The following is a 17,690-nucleotide window of genomic DNA, read 5'->3' on the forward strand; positions in this document are numbered from 1 at the left end:
GAGAGAGAGAGAGAAACCAGAGAACTATGTCTTTAGTTCTGTTTATGTGATGAATCATGTTTATTGGTTTGCATATTCGAACCAGCCTTGCATCTCAGGGATGAAGCTGACTTGATTATGTGGCCAGGGGCGAGGACTGGAAGACACATAAGCTTTTTGATGTGCTGCTGGATTCAGTTCGCCAGTATTTTATTGAGGAGTTTGGCATTGCTTATCAGGGATATTAGCCTCAGGTTTTCCTTTTTTGTTGTATATCCACCAAGTTTTGGTATCAGAATAAAGCTGCCTCATATAATGAGTTAGGGAGGAGTCCCTCCTTTCCAAGATTTTGGAATAGTTTCAGTAAAAATGGTAACAGCCTCTGGTGGAATTCAGCTCTTAATTCATTTGGTTCTGGGCTTCTTTTTGTTGGTAGGGTCCTGGGAGGCCCCTCCCGGACTGGGCACCTGCCTCTCGCCCCTGCCGGCCACCCCACCCCCCACCCTCCCGCAACCTGCCTGCAGGCCAGCCACCACCATGAAGAAGTTCTTTCAGGAGTTCAAGGCCAACATCGAGTTCAAGAGCATGAGACCCGGTCAGAAGCTTACAGACTCTCTAGGGGAAAAGGCCCTCAAAGAGAAGCCCACCCAGCCAGCCGCCAGGCAGCCCAGCCAGGTACTCACAATAAGGCACAGATGGAGGCTGCTGCCACCCTGGTTCGGCTGGAGCATTAGCAGTCCCGGCCCTGGGGCCCGACGTCACAGGACACCATCCAAAACCAGGTGAGAAAGGAACTTCAAGCCGAAGCCACCGTCAGCGGGAGCCCTGAGGCCCCAGGGACCAATATGGTATCTCAGCCCAGAGAGGAAGACTCCGCCCACCTGGCCATGCCTGGCATCTACTTCACCTGTCGGCTCACCTGGGCCACCCGAGGAAGGACCAACCGGACACCTGCATCAAGGACGCTATTCTCTCACGCTTCTCCCCCGACCCAGTGGCTGCCTCCATCATGAAGATCCACACGTTCAACAAAGCCCGGGACCAGGTGAAGCTGGGCGTGGACATCATCACCAAGTACCTGGACAACATCCACCTGCACCCCGAGGAGGAGAAGTACCGGAAAATCAAGCTGCCGAACAAAGTGTTCCAGGAGCACATTAACTGCCTGGAAGGGACCCTCGAGTTTTTTGAGGCCATTGGGTTCCGGAAGGTGATGCTTCCCGTCCCAGATCAGGGGGACCCCGAGGAGTTCTACGTGCTGAGCGAGGCCACCCTGGCCCAGCCCCAGAGCCTGGAGAGGCGCAAGGAACAACTGCTGGCCTCGGAGCCCGTGCGCGCCAAGCTGGACAGGCAGCGCTGTGTCTTCCAGCCCTCGCCCCCGGCCTCGCAGTTCGACTTGCCCGGGGATTTCTTCAACGTCTTGGCCGAGGAGATCAAGCGAGAGCAGAGGCTCAGGTCCGATGCGGCGGAGCGGCTGAGTGTGCTGCGGGCCGAGGCCAAGCGGGAGGAGTAGGAGCAGCGGGGGCTACGGCACGGTGCGCCTCCCCGACGGCTGCCTCCTGCAGGGGAACTTGTGTGCCTGGGAGCCGCTGCAGGCCGAGTTCGGGTTCATCCTGGAGGCCCTGCAGAACTACTGGCTGCCTTTTGAGCTGCTGGCCTTGGGATGGCAGGAGCTGTCAGAGGATGAAAACCCGGCCTTGAACGAGTGTAGGCTGGTGCCCTCTGCACTGCTGACCTTCTCGTGGGACGTGGCGGTGCTGGAGGACATCAAGCCGGACTCCATCCTGAAACCCGAGCCCCATCAGCCCTCAAGAAGCTCTCGTGAAATGAAAGCAGCGTTGGCCTCAGCCCTGTGGGTCTGTCTCATGCTCTCCCTGTCCCTGTCCCCACCGCTCCAGGGCCTCTAAGCCATCTCTGGAGATACTTGCTCTTCCCCGTGGGCACGGGAAAGGTGCCGGCTGGCTGTGGAGCCATGGAACGGGGCCCCGTGGCAGAGCCCACGGCCTCCAAGGGAGAGGCCTGGGGACACCACCAAATCGAAGCCCTCCCTAGCTGCGATAACTGTGTCATGAAGCCCCTGGGCAGACATACGGGCGTCTCCCTGGGCAGAAGAGCAGGCCCATGGCACAGGTCCTGTTCCTGTGTGCAGTGGGTGGCAGCAGCTGTACACGACGCTGGGTCTGGCCTGTGGCTGTGGGTGATGACAGCAGGAGGGGACGCTGGCCTTTCAGCGCAGACCCGCAGTTACTGAATCATGAACCCAAATAAACAACAAAAACAAACGAACATAAATTCTACCTCTATTTCAGAACTTGTTATTGGTCTATTCAGAAATTTGATTTCTTCCTGGTTCAGTTTTGGGACAGTATATGTTTCCAGGAATTTATCCATTTCTTCTAGATTTTCTAGTTTGTTTGCATAGAGGTGTTTATAGCATTCTCTGATGGTTGCTTGTTTTTTCTGTTGGGTCAGTGGTGACATCCCTTTATCTTTTTATTGTGCTTATTTGATTCTTCTCTCTTTTCTTTTCTATTAATCTAGCTAGTGATCTATTTATTTTATTAAGTTTTTCAAAACACCACCTCCTGGATTTATTTTTTTTGAAGGATGTTTTGTTTCCTTATCTCTTTCGGTTCTGCTCTGATCTTGGTTATTTCTTGTCTTCTGTTAGCTTTGGAGTTTGTTTGCTCTTGGTTCTCTAGTTCTTTTCATTGTGATGCTAGGGTGTTGATTTGAGATCTTTCTACCTTTCCGATGTGGGCATTTAGTGCTATAAATTTTCCTCTTAGCAGTTTTAGCTGTGTCACAGAGATTCTAGTGTGCTGTCTTTATGTTCTCACTGGCTTCAAGGAACTTCTTGATTTCTGCCTTAATTTCATATTTATCCAGGAGTCAGACAGGATGAGGTCATTCAATTTCTACGTATTTGTGTGATTTTGAGTGAGTTTCTTATATGAGTTCTAATCTGACTGTGCTGCAGTTTGAGAGACTGTTTGTTATCATTTCAGTTCTTTCTAATTTGCTAAGGTTTCACTTTAAATTATGTTATCGATTTCATAATAAGTGTCATGTGGTGCTGAGAAGAATGTACATTTTGTTGCTTTTGGGTGGAAAGTTCTGTAGATATCTATCAGGTTCACTTGTTCCAAAGCTGAATTAAAGTCCTGAATATTCTTGCTAATTTTCTGTCTTGATGATATGTCTAATATTGACATTGCAGCTTCCTCAGACCACACAAGCCCCAGATGTCACCTGGATAATGCTGAAGAGGACAATGCAGAAGGCTAAGTGAATCCTGTTTAGGATTTGTTTATTTTTAGTCTTTCACATTACACTCCATCAAGCCATCTTTTAATCTACATTTTTCTTCCCCGTAACTTAAACTAACATCCCCTTCACAGCTTCGAACAATGCAACTGCTTAACTAAGAGAAATTAACATACCCCCAGTGAAGTTCCTCATTAATGGCATACAGTAAACTGAAATGCCAAGTAACACTACAGGTCAGACAGAAAAGATTCATAGTTACAGCTTTATAGTCTCAGCCATAGTCATCCTGGCTATAGCCAGTGTTGCAGTGGCATCTATTACTGAGTCAGTACAGGTGGCTGCCTTTGTAGATAATCTGGCAAAGAATGTGTCAGATTAACTTCTCTTACAGCAAGGTATAGATCAAAAGATTCTTACACAACTGCATGCCCTTGAGGCTACTGTGGAATATGTGGGGAAGTGACAAGATTCACTGGCATTTTGACAGCAACTAAGCTGTGACTGGGAACATAAACATATTAGTGTCACTTCTCTACCATGGAATCAGTCAGTACATGGTTGGGATGAGGTGAAACAACATCTCTGGAAAACCTTTCAAGACAATTTAACAGCAGACATAATGCAACTTAAAGCTAAAGTTCTAAAATCCCTTCACACTATAGATCCACACATCCAATCAATAGCCATATGGAAAGGTGTGCGGGATCATCCCTCCTGGTTAGACTTTCATTCCTAGGAGTTGTTCTTTAACTAGAAAGAACGTTGCTAATTGTACTCATAATCGTCTTATGTTATTTGTTAATCCTAGATGCAAAGCCAAAATAAAAGCAAGGACCACCTCACCTGACAGACCCACAGCTAAATGAATCAGTGGCCAGCAGACAACAAAGCCTGATATTGTTGAAAAGGAAGGAAGAAATGTTGATACTCACTTGGGGTGGCTGGCAAAATATTAAAGATACATTAGGAAAAGTTATAGATTGGTCCCAAACCTTTTGGAAGTCCAAAAGGTTTTATTGGGACAGGCTGAAGGCGGCAGGTCTGTTAAGTTAGGGAGAATAAGAAGCTTTCCCAGTTTAAGTCTGTTTACTCCACATCCCTTTGTCTCTACTGTAACTGTTTACTCATGTAAACTTTGTGCTGGATGGTCCTCTCAGGGAGAACAAAGGGGAATTATCCATTAATAGTGTTTACTCTGGGCCCAGAACCTAAAGTTTTTATCCTTCGTATAAACACTCTTTAACCATGTTAATTATCCACAAGAGTGCTAACTTAGAACCTCTGTTATGAAATCTTTGACTGAATAAACGTAACAATGGAGAGGGAGTCTTGGTTGATTGGTTGCATTTTGTCCTCTGAAAGCAGCCAACGGCCATCCCTAGCCCTTGTATTACTGTAATGGTGTGAGAGTGCATTCGTTCATCTGTCATTGAGGCACGGTGTGCAGGCCAGACTTCATCAGGTGGTGGTAAATGTCTCAACCTTCCACTGGGAAAGCTGTTTTCTTTCACAGATGTATCAATCAGGATAAGTACTTTTCCTGGGAACACCTAAGGCAGGTGTATAAAATGGTGTCCCAGTATGTCTGGGTGGAGAAAGGTCTTTCTGCAAAGAGGAAGAAAGGCTAGATCTGAGCCTTCAGGATGCCCTGAGATCAGTGTGAGTATTGGTGAGACAAAATGGTACTGGGCTGGAAAAATAGGTAGGCTAGGGTAGGATCAGCTTTTCTAACACCCTCCAGTAGATCTCGTGAGGTGAGACAAGATAGTATCTCCTGTGAATAGTCCCAGAATAATAGGAAAGCCAAATATTCACCTCTATTTTTTTTTCCCTCTAAAAAAATAACAGCGGTTACTGGAGAATACTCTGTGTGTGGCACTATGCAGTTGTGGGAGAGGAGCAACTTGGTCAAAGTGAAATCATTCCTGTTATGCTTTATGTGTGGCTTCTCTCTGTCTGTAGTTCAAGATGTCGTCTCAGACTCACTCCCAAGTTCTGAGATATTCACGAAGGTATTCTATTCTGTGAATAACTGTTAGTTGAGTTTCTGTGTAAGAGAGTAGAGTGAGATAATTTCTATTCTACCATCTTCCTGACATCACCCTCTCTGGTAACAGATATCTTTAAAGAAGCATATTTAAACACATTATTATATACTATACAGCTTGGTAAACACTTAAATTTACTGAATTAACACAGCAACACATCTTTTAAGTAGCATTCTTAGATTTATCTTTCAACATGTGTCTATAAACAACTCACTATATACATTATGTACATTAGATACACTCAATAAAATAAAAGCTTTTTGCCATGGAATGTTTCTTACCTAAAATGCAGTGGTAAGAAACAGCTTTAAAAAAATATGCTTGGCTGCCCATGGTGGGGTGACTCAGACCTGTAATCCCAGCACTTTGGGAGGCCAAGGTGGTGTGGATCATCTGAGATTAAAAATTTGAGACCAGCCTGGCCAAAATGGTGAAACCCCATCATGACTAAAAATGCAAAAATTAGCCAGATGTGGGGGCAGGCACCTGTAGTCCCAACTACTCAGGAGGCTGAGGCAAGAGAATTTCTTGAATCCAGGAGACAGAGGGTGGAACTAGCTGAGATCACACCACTGCACAGGAGCCTAGGCAACAGAGTGAGATTCCATCTCAAAAAAAAAAAAAAATGCTTAAACACTTTACACATATATGATAGCTTATGAAACACTTAAATTCCTTGAATTAATCCAGTTAACAACATATATTTTAAGTGACATTATCAATTTTATCTTCTTAACATGTGCCTGCAAACCTAGTGAGTAGGTGTATGTAATGAAATATTAGATGCACTCTCTAATATAACACTCTTCACAACAAAGATTTTTAAATGCATGATTTAAAAAATCTATAAATAAGCGTGTTTAAGGACTTTACTACATATTTTACAACTTGGTAAACACTTGCATTTAATTCATTAATACTTATACTGACTGAATTAACACTGTTATCAACTCATCAGTAACATTTTTAGAATCCTCTTTCAAGCATGTGCTTATAAACACTTCATTACACACATCACATTCCCTCACTGATAAGACAATTCTCAGAACAAAGCTTTTAAAATGTATGGAAAGAGGCCAGATATGGTGGTTTACACCTGTAATCCCAGTATTTCTGGAGGCTGAGGCAGGCAGATCACCTGAGGTCAGGAGTTTGAGACCAGCCTGGCAAACATGGCAAAACCCCATCTCTACTAAAAATACAGAAAAACTTAGCCAGGCCTGGTGGCATCCACCTGTAGTCCCAGTTACTCAGGAGGCAAAGGAGGTTTCAGTGAGCCAAGATTGCACCATTGCACTCCAGCCTGGGTGGCAGGACGAGGCTCTACCTCAAATAAATATATAAACAAATATATAAATACAATGAAATGTGTGGTTAAAAAAATCTTTTAAAAACCGTGGTTAAACACTTTATTATATACACTCCAGTTTGATAATACTTGCATTCACTGATTTAACATAATCACCAACTCATTTTATCAGTGACATACTTAAATGATTTTTTAGGCATGTGTCTACTATTTCCTACATAGTATCACATCACTGAAATAACACTCTTCATTACAAAGCTTTTAAAATTAATAACAAACACATCTTTTTAAAAAGGCATGTTTAAACACGTTATTGCATACTTTGTAATGTGGTAAGTACTTGCACTCAATGAATTAACGTAGTTACCAACTCATCTAATAAATAGCATTATTAGAATTATCATTAATGTATGTGCCTACAAGCTCATACTACATATCCACTTACTAAAAGAACATTCTTCACAACAAATCTTTTAAGATGTATAGTAAGGAACTTCTTTAAATGAACATATTTAAACGTTTTATTATACATTTGCAATTAGGTAAACACTTAAAATCACTAAAATAATATATTTACAAATTCATTTTATCAGCAATCTCCTAGAAATATCTTTTAAGTATGTGTCTACAAACGCATACTTAAAAGTGTTTAAAAGTACGTAACACCTTACTACATATGTTACTCATATAACACCCTTCACAGTAAAGCTTTCAAAACTTATAAGGGCAGTGACATCGCCACAAAGGCTGAGTAAAAGCAACGTGGTTTTACTTTCTGACCCACAGAAAATCTTAAATAAATACACAGCACCAAGATGATCACCAGCAATATCACAGAACTCAAACATGCAAATAAGGTGGTTACTCAAGTAATGGAGAAGGAAAAAAACCCACTCAGATAATAAAAGAATAACTTTTATGTTCATGACATCTTAGCACAAATCTGTCAGATAACAAGTGTGCAGAAAAATTTTCACCTATTAAAGGTGAAAATAGATTTCTAACTTCTTTCACGGAAAAATGCAGAAAAGCATTGCACTTTTGAAATGCAGCAAATAGATCAAAAAAATAAGAAGATTAAGGAAGACAACCAGTTTTCCCACCATTTTGGGATCCTGGGCAGAAGACCTGCTCCTGCCACACCCACAGGCAGTATAGCCAGTGCCTTAAGGGAGAAAAATTCCTGAGGACACCCAGAAACAAAGAGAATAGATGTGACTAGCATCCCCAGCCCGGGAAGTTTAGTATTTAGCCAAAGTAGATGCCAAATGACAGTGGCTGTTCAGTAACACCACGCTATAGGAACTATGTTCCATGGGATCTTGGAACACAAATCCCTAGCTAGCCTTGCCAAGAGTCCCTAGTATCCCCTTTGGAAATTCCCTCAGCTGGCACCAGAAGGGCTCTGAATGGGTGCTACAGCTGAGGCAAACCTGAGATTAAGGGGCCATCTAGTGCTAAAAAGGAGGTAGTGACCTGGCAAAAAGGATGTTCACGGTAAATTGCAAATAATCTCTAACACACCCAATAAAAAATAAGCCAGGTGGAAAAGATTGAATGTATAATTAATCCTTTCATGCAGAGACATAGATGTATATTTATAAGAAAAAACAGCAAACACAAAAACCATAATCTCCCAAATGGACAAAGCAAGAAGCCAGTGGCCGACACTAACTACACAGTGATAGGTAGGCTCTCTTGTGAAGAGTCCAAATTAGTATTTACTCAGTGATATACAAAATAATACAGAAAAGCAACTCAGAAATTCATCAGAGAAATTTAAGGAAAAAGATCGAAATTTGATGAAATTCATGAAAGTGGGCGGAGACTGTCTTGCTCTCCTTTTTTCTAGGATGCACTATATGTGACTGTGAATTTCAAGGACATTTGTTTGCCATTTGCTGATTTTTTTGGGAAGTCTATTTCTAACTTCTTTCACTGAAAAATGAAGAAAAGCATTGCACTTTTGAAATGCAGCAAATCAAGTAAGTTTGTAATTAAAAAAATTTTTTTCCTGCCAAAAGAAAAGGAGTCAAGTTAGCAAGAATATACAACAATGATAAATAACTATATACTCAAAACGGGAGCACCCAAATACATAAAGCAAACATTAATAGACCTAAAGAGAGAGAAAAACTGCAATACATTAATAGTAGGGGACTTCAACACTCTACTCTGAGGAATGAACAGATAATTCTGACAGAAAATCAACAACCACCACAAAATTGAAGTTCAACTACACACTTGACCAAATGAGCCTAACTGACATTTACAGAACATTTCACCCTATTGCTTCAGACTACATATTACTCTCATCAGTATGTGAAACATTCTTCAGGCCTATATGTGAGGCTACAAAATAATCCTCAACAAATACAAAAAAGGTAAAAATTACATCAATTTTTTTTTAGGTGATCCAAGATGGCTGAATAGGAACAGCCTGGAGTCCAGTTCCCAGCGAGAACAGCGTAGAGGGTGAGTGCTCACCACATTTCCAAAGAAGTTTTCACTGCCCACAGACCAGGAGATTCCCAGGCCAAAAAGCACTGTGATATTTCAGTGTGGCAGTTTCAGCTGGTGCCTGGTCAGTGCAAAGAAACTCACACAAGTCTGGATGGCTGTTTCGACTGGCACCTGGAGCAACTGGGAGACAGAGCCACCCATTCAACTGAAAGGGAGGGGACTGAGACAAGGGGTCAGGCGATCTGGCTCGGCGGGTACCGCCCTCACAAAACAAGCAATCTGAAACTTTCCGGATTGAGAGTTTCTCAGCAAGAGCAACTGGACCCAGGACAGTCCAGCTCAGTGAGGGGAAGGGCGTCTGCCACTACTGAGGCAGTTCCCACAGCAGCTGGGCAGAGCCTGCCTGGGACGGAGCACCTGGGAAAAGAGTGGTTATGAGTTCAGCTGCAGCAGACTTAAAGGTACCTGCCCAGCAGCTCTGCATAGGACAACAGAGCTCCAGCACAGCACTTGAACTCCTATAAGAAACAGACTGTCTCCTCGAACAACTCCCCAACCCCTGTATACCCAAAAAGACACCTCATGAAGGAGAGTTCAGGCTGACATCTGGTGAATACCCTTCAGGGACAAAGATAGCAGAGGAAGAAACTGGCAGCAACCCTTCCTGTTCTGCAGTCCCGCGGGTGATCCCCAGGCAAGCAGGGTCTGGAATGGACCTTCAGCAGTCCTACAGCAGAAGGGCCTGACTGTTAGAAGCAAAACTAAGAAACAGAAAGAAATCACTTCAACAACAACAAAAAAGACATCCACTCAGAGACCCCATCCAAAAGTTACCAACTACAAAGACCACAGGTAGATAAAACCACTAAGATGGGAAGAAACCAGCACAAAAAGGATGAAAACACCAAAAACCAGAATGCCTCTTCTCCTCCAAGGGATCACAAAACCTCACCAGCTAGGGATCAAAGATGGATGGAGAATTAATCTGATGAATTGACAGAAACAGGCTTCAGAAGGTGGGTAATAACAAACTTCTCAGAGCTAAAAGAGCATCTGCTAACTCAATGCAAAAAACTAAGAACCTAGAAAAAAGGTTAGATGAGATGCTAACTAGAATAAACAGCTTAGAAAAGAATATAAACGACTTGATGGCGCTGAAAAACACAGCACCAGAACTTTGCGAAGCATACACAAGTTTCAATAGCCAATCAACCAAGCAGAAGAAAGGATATCAGAGATAAAATGAGAAGGCAAGTATAGAGAAAAAAGAGTGAAAAGAAATAAACAAAACCTCCAAGAAATATGGGATTATATGAAAAGACCTAACCTACGTTTGATAGGTGTACCTGAATGTGACAGAGAGAATGAATCCAACCTGGAAAACACTCTTCAGGATATTATCCAGGAGAACTTGCCCAACCTAGCAAGGCAGGCCAACATTCAAGTCCAGGAAATACAGAGAACACCACAAAGATATTTCTCAAGAAGAACAACCTCAAGGCACATAATCATCAGATTCGCCAGGGTTGAAATGAAGGAAAAATGCTAGGGGCAGCAAGAGAGAAAGGTCGGGTTACCCACAGAGGGAAGCCCATCCGTATTCAGGAAACCCATCTCACATGCAAGGACACACATGGGCTAAAAATAAATGGATGGAGGAAGATTTACCAAGGAAATGGAGAGAAAAAAAAAAAAAGCAGGAGTTGCAATCCTAGTATCTGATAAAATGGACTTCAAACCAACAAAGATCAAAAGAGACAAAGAAGGGCATTACATAATGGTAAAAAGATCAATGCATCGAGAAGAGCTAACCATCCTAAATATATACAACCCAATACAGGAGCACCTAGGTTCATAAAGCAAGTTCTTAATGACCTACAAAGACACTTAGACTGCCACACAATACTAGCGGGGGACTTTAACACTCTACCGTCAATATTAGACAGATTGATGAGACAGAAAATTCGCAAGGATATACAGGACTTGACCTCAGATCTGGACCAAATGGACCTAATAGACATCTACAGAAATCACCACCCCAAATCCACAAAATATACATTCTTCTCAGCACTGCATGGCACCTACTCTAAAATTGACCACATAATTGGAAGTAAATCACTCCACAGCACATGCAAAAGAACAGATATCATAACAAACACTTTCTCAGACCACAGTGCAATCAAATTAAAACGCAGAATTAAGACACTAACTCAGAATCACACAACTTCATGGAAACTGAACAACTGGCTCCTGAATGTCAACTGTATAAACAATGAAATGAAGACAGAAATAAAGATGTTCTTTGAAACCAATGAGAATGAAGATACAACATACCAGAATCTCTGGGACACATTTAAAGCAGTGTCTAGAGGGAAATTTATAGCAATAAATGCCCACCAGAGAAGCAAGGAAAGATCTAAAATTGACACATTATTGTCAAAATAGAAAGAGCTAGAGGAACAAGATCCAAAAAAACTCAAAACCTAGCAAAAGACAAGAAATAACTAAGATCAGAGCAGCACTGAAGGAGATACAGACACAAAAAAAACCCTTCAAAAATCAATAAATCCAGGAGCTGGATTTTTGAAAAGATCAACAAAATGGACAGACCACTAGACAGATTAATAAAAAAGGAAAGGGAGAAGAATCAAATAGATGCAATAAAAAACGATAAAGGGGATATCACCACTGACTCCACAGAAATATAAACTACAATCAGAGATTACTACAAACAGCTCTATGCACATCAACCAGTAAACCTGGAAGAAATGGATTCCTGGACATTTGCACCCTCCCAAGCCTAAACCAAGAAGAAGTTGAAATCTTGAACAGACCAATAACAAGGGCTGAAGTTGAGACAGCAATTAATAGCCTACCAACGAAAAATGTCTGGGTCCAGATGGATTCGCAGCTGAATTCTATCAGACATACAAAGAGGATCTGGTACCATTCCTTTTGAAACTATTCCAAACAATACGAAAAGAGGGAATCCTTCCCAAATCATTTTATGAAACCAACATCATCCCAATACCAAAACCCGGTAGAGACTCAACAAAAAAAGAAAACTTCAGGCCAATATCCATGATGAACATAGTTGGCAAAGATCTTCAATAAAATACTGGCAAACTGATTGCAACAGCACATCAAAAACTTTCCATCACGATCAAGTAGGCTTCATTCCAGGGATGCAAGCCTGATTCAACATACGCAAGTCTGTAAATGTAATCCACCACATAAACAGAACCAAAGACAAAAAACACATGCTTATCTCAATTGATGCAGAGAAGGCCTTCGACAAAATTCAACAGCCCTTTATGCTGAAAACTCTCAATAAACTAGGTATCAAAGGAATATATCTCAAAATAATAAAAGCTACTTACTACGAACCTACAGCCAATATCATACTGAATGGGCAAAAACTGGAAGCATTCCCTTTGAAATCCGGCACTAGACAAGGATGCCCTCTCTCACCACTCCTATTCAATATAGTATTGGAAGTTCTAGCCAGAGCAATCAGGCAAGAAAAAGAAATAAAGGGGTTTGAATTAGGAAAAGAGGAAGTCAAATTGTTTCTATTTGCAGACAACATGATTGTATATTTAGAAGACTCTATCATCTCAGCCCAAAATCTCCTTAAACTGATAAGCAACTTCAGTAAAGTCTCAGGTACAAAAAGAAGAAGAGGAGGATGAGGAGGAGGAGGAGGAGGAGGAGGAGGAGGAGGAGGAGGAGGAGGAGGAAGAAGAAGAAGAAGAAGAAGAAGAAGAAGAAGAAGAAGAAGAAGAAGAAGAAGAGGAGGAGGAGGAGGAGGAGGAGGAGGAGGAGGAAGAGGAAGAAGAAAGAAGAAGAAGAGAAAGAAGAAGAAGAGAAGAAGAAGAGGAGGAAGAGGAAGAGGAAGAAGAAGAAGAAAGAAGAAGAAGAAGAGGAGGAGAAGAAGAAGAAGAAGAAGAAGAAGAAGAAGAAGAAGAAGAAGAAGAAGAAGAAGAAGAAGAAGAAGAAGAAGAAGAAGAAAGAAGAAGAGAAAGAAGAAGAAAGAAGAAGAAGAAGAGAAGAAGAAGAAGAGGAAGAGGAAGAGGAAGAGGAAGAAGAAGAAGAGGAGAGGAAGAAGAAGAAGAAGAAGAAGAAGAAGAAGAAGAAGAAGAAGAAGAAGAAGAAGAAGAAAAAGAGGAGGAGGAGGAGGAGGAGGAGGAGGAAGCAGCACGCTTGATGTGGTGGTTTATGCCTGTAACTCCACTACTTTGAGAGGCCAAGGTGAGAGGATTGCCTGAGGCCAGGAGTTTATAACCAGCCCAAGCAACATAGTGAGACCGCCTCTCTACAAAAATCATGATTCGGGCTAGAATCTCATAACAGGTGTCCTACAATTTTCTTCTGAAACATAATCTTGCTCTCCCAAGTTCTCCATTTCTACCAAAGATAATCTTAGTAAAACAAATTTATTCGCAAAATAAGTTGTATACTCTTATTATACTTGGTCTGATTATTTGCATAAAGTACAGTAAGAATAGTGATCCACCATATAGGCTCTCTTAAGTTGGTTTTGCTGGTACTTTTTCATAAGGAGTATCAGATTAGACTGTTAAAAGCCTCTTGGGGATACAAAGCCAAGCCAAGTGCTCACCATCAGACTGTGCCTGCAATGCCTATATGAATTGGATAAACTCTTCCTAATGTCCCAAAGTATTTTGAGGTTCATGGACCTGTCAGAAAGTAACATTTTTACTTACCATAAGGTCACAAAATTTGTCTGTGCAAACTATGTAGGCAAAGTATTGGGCTAGTCTTTCCAAGGAACATTTTATCAGTTTGATAAAACCAACCTCAACTCCTTAAAGCAGTCTGGTTATATCTAAAAATATGACTTTCCAGTCCAAGGTTTGGTAAAAGTATCAGTGTCTCTAATGTGTCCTCTTATAAAATAAAACACATTATTGGTGAACTTATGCAAATAACTGCATTAAGTTAAAAATACTTAGTTTCCAAATTCTGGAAAAATCAGGTACGGAGAAATATAAATGTTTCAGTTTTGCTTACAAAAGTATACTTTACTCAATTTCTGTGAGCTATAACTAGCTCAAAAATTTAAAAAAAAAAAATTGACTCTAGGAAACAATACGTCTTATTTGCAGAAATGTACCTGTCATGTATACTAAAAGGCATTTGAGTTACTTTCTATTTTTCTGATAAGATGTTTTAAGTTAAGCACTTTCTTTTTCTTTAAGCCAATTAATTAGAGCTCTTTCATATATTTTAGTGGTAAAACATAACATACACATGACATATATGGACATACAGACTCACAGACAGGAGATTTTATAGCTTTATTAAGTTCCTCATTTTCCAGTTTTCAAATGATTTCTCTCCCCACTTTAAACTATCAAGCCCTAAACAATTGTTAGCTAGGCAATCCTAAACCGCACTTCTAAAAGGATGGTTCCCTAAGTAAAAATTTACATCCCAAAGGCACACAACTCTCAGACAAGAAGAACTTAGGTAAAGACTCAGTCAAAACAAGATTGACAGGGGAAGTATCTTAAACATAGGTAAGGTTTGTTAAGTAAACATTAAGCAAAGTCTTTCCTATCTTAAAAGTTTCCAGTGGTTTGAATGCAGGAGAAAGCTGCCTTACGGATGTAAATTTACTTTACAAAGAGTTTGAAATAATCAGATAAACTCCAGACAGTCACATTTTGGAAACCAATGTAGTTAAAGAGGTGTTCTTTTCAACTTAACCTTTTAAAATTATTATTATTAGATTGTTGACTTCAGGGTGGATCTCCTTAATGAATAAAGCAAAGAAAGCATGATCTATGCCTAAACTCAGCATATGTGGCTCTGAAAAAGCAACTAGCCTACCATACTCATGAATTTATCTTTTATAAACACTGTATCCAGCTTTAAAAAAAAAATAGGTAACTTTTCTCAAAACCCGTCAAAACCAATAAACCTTACCTAAGGTCATGACTCAACCAAGAAACGATGAACTAGAAATCTCCAAAGCAGTGAAAAACAATCCTCTCAAGATCCACAATCAAACCAGAGGCAGCTAGAGGAAAGAAAAGTCTCACTAGTTACAAATGGAGTATGACCTGTATTTCTATCCAGCTGTGTTTCTTGGGTCTCAGCTTCTCAGCTGAGTGCTTACACATGAAGACCTAAAATCCTGGTGTGCCCCACAGATGGAAAGAGACAGGAAATCAAAAGATGTTCCTGGGAGAAAAGAGAATCAACTATTGGGTACCCCCTGTGAATGGAAAATATCTTGGGCCCCTTCAAGCGGGGAACTGCTCAGGGCAAACCTGCCTCCCATTCTATTCAGTCATTCCTCTGCTCACCGAGATAGATGCATATTCTGATTGGCTCCTTTGGAAAGACTTCTTAGAAACTCAAAAAAATGCAACCATATGTCTCTCACCTGTGACCTGGAAGCCCCCAGGATGGCGGCAGGGGTGGAGAGGTCCTTGCTTTAAATTCTCCCTGCCTTTCTGGAGGGAACTAATGTACTTCATACATATATTGATTGATGTCCCAGGTCTCACTAAAATGTATAAAACCAAGCTTTGTCCTGACCACTTCGGCCACATGTTGTTAGGACTTCCTGAAAGTATGTCACAGGCTCATCATCAATCTTGGCAAAATAACACTTTTCTAATTTAACTGAAATGTGTCTCAGATTTTCAGGATTGACATTTTGGTAACCATGGGGGGATTGTGAACGAAGATTTCCGCAACCTTTGACAAATCTCCTATCAGTGCTTGGTACCAGCAAGAGCTGTTATGGCTCAAACCAAAAAGACAATTTGCTGAGGTCTGAGAGCAGCCCCTCCAGAGAAGCCCTGATCTCCCAAAATTTGGTCAAGATCTAAAGTTTATTTTGCTGTACAATTCCTCTTTTTCTTGGAGTTTTACTTGCTTCCAAGGCAGGATTTTTCTGCTTCCATGACACCTGAAGGCAGGTAACTCCTTTATGGAGTTTGAGGTGACTTCTAATGGGGAAGATGAGTTTTGCTTTGTTTTGTTTTTTCTGCTTCTAGGAAGGTAGAAAGCACTCTTCAGTCTGAGGCACATCCCTAGGTAAGTAACTGATTTGGGGTTTATCTTGGCTAAAGTGAAGATTAACAAGCAGCTGGTGTTAGTTTCTCCTTACCATTAGAGCACTCAGTGATCATACTGTTGTTGTTTTTTCTTGTTTGTTCCCATCTGAAGTTGTTGTTGAAGGATCCTAATTCTAGTTCAGAGATTCGTTCTAAAGGGTCTTCTCTATTGCTTTTTCTCCCAAATTTAATCTTAATTTGGTTTGTCTGTGTGCATTTGTGTGAGGAAAACTGAAATGTGGTTTTCATATGTTAAAGAGGCTGAGTTTTCTCAGCTGTGAAGAGAAAGAGCATTTTGCCCCCTCCTCCCAGCCAAAAGGCATCCCTGGGCCTCATGGGAATGGGATGAGGAAGGAGACCCAGACATCTAGGATCACTTCCCCCTCTAGCAGCCTGTCTGCAACCCAAGGCAGGGATGCAGATGCCTTTAAGAGAGCAGAGGTACACGGGAGTGGGTAAGGATGGCCACATGGTAGAAAGGCATGCTTTTATGTGCCTGCCATTCAGCTCGGCTGATCTTATCAACTGGAAAAATAACAACCCATCTTATACCGAGAAGCCATGGGCTCTCATTGATCTACTGCAAACTATTATTCGGACTCATAACCCCTCTTGGGCTGACTGCCACAAGCTGCTTATGTATCTTTGTAACACGGATGAAAGGCGGACAATACTCTGAGCCACTTCTAATTGACTGGAGGAGCATGTTCCTTCGGGTTACCAGAACCCCCAAGAGTATGCCAGGGTCTAGTTACTGGGAACTGTCCCCCAGTGGGATCCGAACACCCCAAAGGGCATGCAGAGGCTAATCCAGTACAGAGAGTCTTGCTGGAAGGATTAAAAAAGGGGGTCCAGAAAGTTACAAACATTAATAAAATGTCTGAGGTTACTCAAGGAAAGGAGGAGAGCCCCACTCAATGTTACAAAAGGCTGTGTGAAGCTTACTGCATGTATATTCCTTTTAGTCCTGAGACCCCTGAAAACCAGCACATGATACATATGACATTAGTCAGTCAGTGTGCAGACGACATTGGATGAGAATTGCAGAAACAGGCAGGATTTTTGGGCATGAATACTTCACAGTTATTGGAAATAGCTAACCAGGTGTTTGTAAACTGAGAATAAATGAGCCATAGAAAGAGTCGTAGAGAATCTGAGCACCAGTCTCGATGAAATGCCAACGTGATAGCTGCCGCTATTAAAGGAGCACCCCCAAGAGGGTGGGAAAAGGGGGGTTCCTGGAAAGCCTCCCAGTCTGCCAGCCATCACCTGCAACGTGATCAGTGCTCTTGCTGTAGAGAAGTGGGGCACTGGAAGGATAGATGTCCCCAGCTAACAGGAAAACAGGGAGACCCTGAGCATGAAGCTTCAGACAAAAGTGAAGGGGCTCTGTTCAATTTAATGGAAGGACCACTGGACTGAAGGGGACCAGGTTCCATTGCCCTCAAGGAGCCCATGGTCAGAATGACAGTTGGGGGCAAGGCCATCGACTTCCTTATCAACATATGTGCTGAATATTCGGTGGTA

General features: G+C 41.8%; 1 pseudogene; it reads left to right on the plus strand.

Moving 5' to 3' along the window:
* Positions 1-516: 516 nt before the first annotated feature.
* LOC101049268 (UBX domain-containing protein 6 pseudogene) lies at positions 517-1,804 on the plus strand (annotated as a pseudogene).
* The last annotated feature ends 15,886 nt before the right edge of the window (positions 1,805-17,690 follow it).

The sequence above is a fragment of the Saimiri boliviensis genome, chromosome 10 (assembly GCF_048565385.1).
Source record: "Saimiri boliviensis isolate mSaiBol1 chromosome 10, mSaiBol1.pri, whole genome shotgun sequence".
Lineage (NCBI taxonomy): Eukaryota > Metazoa > Chordata > Mammalia > Primates > Cebidae > Saimiri > Saimiri boliviensis.